This window comes from Cebus imitator, unplaced genomic scaffold, assembly GCF_001604975.1.
Source record: "Cebus imitator isolate Cc_AM_T3 unplaced genomic scaffold, Cebus_imitator-1.0 Scaffold462, whole genome shotgun sequence".
Taxonomy (NCBI): domain Eukaryota; kingdom Metazoa; phylum Chordata; class Mammalia; order Primates; family Cebidae; genus Cebus; species Cebus imitator.
The window spans coordinates 341306-343967 of NW_016107777.1; positions in this window are offsets into that span (position 1 = coordinate 341306).

Below are 2662 nucleotides of genomic sequence, written 5' to 3' on the forward strand. Positions count from 1 at the left end.
GAAAGGATATTAGAGATTGAAGATCAACTCAATGAAATAAAATGAGAAGGCAAGAATAGAGAAAAAAGAGTGAAAAGAAATAAAACCTCCAAGAAATATGGGATTATGTGAAAAGACGTAATCTATGTTTAATAGGTGTACCTGAATGTGACAGAGAGAATGAATCCAAGCTGGAAAACACTCTTCAGGATATTATCCAGGGTAACTTCCCCAACCTAGCAAGGAGGGCCACCTCTGAAGTCCAGAAAATACAGAGAACACCACAAAGATATTCGTCAAGAAGAGCAACCCCAAGGCATGTAATTGTCAGATTCAGCAGGGTTGAAATCCAGGAAAAAATGCTGAGGGCAATCAAAGAGAAAGGTTGGGTTACCCACAGAGGGAGCCCATCAGGCTCACAGAGGATCTCTCCACAGAAACCCTACAAGCCAGAAGAGAGACGGTGGCAATATTCACAATCCTTAAAGAAAAGAACTTGAACCTAGAATTTCATATCCAGCCAAACTAAGCTTCATAAGTGAAGGAGAAATAAAATCATTTGTGAACATGAAAGTACTCAGAGATTTCATCACCATCAGGCCTGCCTTACCAGAGCTCCTGAAAGAAGCGCTAAACAAGGAGTGGAACAAAAAGTACCAGTCACTGCAAAAACACACCAAATGATAAGGCCATTGACATAATGAAAAAATGCGTCAACTAATGGGCAAAACATCCAGCAGGATCAAAAAATGTCAGGATCAAATTCACACGTAACAATATTAATCTTAAATGTAAATGGGCTAAATGCCCAAATCAAAAGACACAGACTGGCAAAGTGGATAAAAAGTCAAGATCCATCGGGATGCTGTATTCAGGAAACCCATCTCACATGCAAGGACACACATAGGCTGAAAATAAAGGGATGGAGGAAGATTTACCACACAAATGGAGAGCAAAAAAAAAAAAAAACAAAACAAAAAACAAAACAGGAGTTGCAATCCTACCTCTGATAAAATGGACTTTAAACCAACAAAGATCAAAGGAGACAAAAAAGGGCATTACATAATGGTAAAAGGACCAATGCATCAAGAAGAGCTAATGATCCTAAATATATATGCATCCAATATAGGAGCACCCAGGTACATAAAGCAAGTTCTTGACCTACAAAGAGACATAGACTACCACACAATAATAGTGGGAGACTTTAACATTCCACTGTCAATATTAGACAGATAAATGAGACAGAAAATTAACAAGGATATCCAGACTTGAACTCAGATCTGGACCAAGCAGACTTAATAGACATCTACAGAACTCTGCACCCCAAATAGACAGAATATACATTCTTCTCAGTACCGCATTGCACCTACTATAAAATGGATCATATAATTGGAAGTGAATCACTCCTCAGCAAATGCAAAAGAACAGAAAACATAACAAACAGTCTCTTGGACCACAAGGCAATCAAATTAGAACTCAGAATTAAGAAACTAACTCAGAACTGCACAGCTTCATGGAAACTGAACAACTGGCTCCTGAATGTTGACTGGATAAACAATGAAATGAAGCCAGAAATAAATATGTTCTTTGAAACCAATGAGAACGAAGACACAATGTACCAGAATCTCTGGGATACATTTAAAGCAGTGTCTAGAGGGAAATTTATAGCAATAAATGCCCACATGAGAAGCAAGGAGAGATCTAAAATCGACACTCTATCATCAAACTTGAAAGAACTAGAGAAGCAAGATAAAAAAAAAATTCAAAAGCTAGCAGAAGACAAGAAATAATTAAAATCAGAGCAGAAATGAAGGAGATAGAGACATAAAAAAACCCTTCAAAAATCAATAAATCCAGGAGCTGGTTTTTTGAAAGGTCAACAAAACAGACTACTAGCAAGATTAATAAAAAGGAAAAAGGAGAACAGTCAAACGGATGCAATAAAAAATGATAAAGGGGATGTCACAACTGATTCCACAGAAATACAAATGATAAACAGAGATTACTCCAAACAACTCTATGTACATAAACCATTAAATCTGGTAGAAATGGATAAATTCCTGGACACTTCCACCCTCGCAAGCATAAACCAGGAAGAAGTTGAAACTCTGAATAGACCAATAACAAGGTCTGAAGTTGAGGCACCAATTAAGAGCCTACCACCCAATAAAAGCCCAGGTCCAGATGGGTTCATACCCGAATTCTACCAGACATATTAAGAGGAGCTGGTACCATTCCTTCTGAAACTATTTCAAACAATCCAAAAAGAGGGAATCCTTCCCAAATCATTTTATGAGACCAACATCATCCTGATACCAAAACCTGGCAGAGACTCAACAAAGAAGGAAACTTCAGGCCAATATCCATGATGAACATAGATGCAAAAATCTTTAATAAAATACTGGCAAGCTGACTGCAACAGCACATCAAAAAGCTTATCCATCATGATCAAGTAGGCTTCATTCCAGGAATGCAAGGCTCGTTCAACATAGGCAAGTCTATAAACGTAATCCACCACATAAACAGAACCAAAGACAAAAACCACATGATTATCTCAATAGATGCAGAGAAGGCCTTTGACAAAATTCAACAGCCTTTATGCTAAAAACTCTCAATCAGCTAGGTTTCGAAGGAACATATCTCAAAACAATAAAAGCTGTTTGCCACAAACTTACAGCCAATA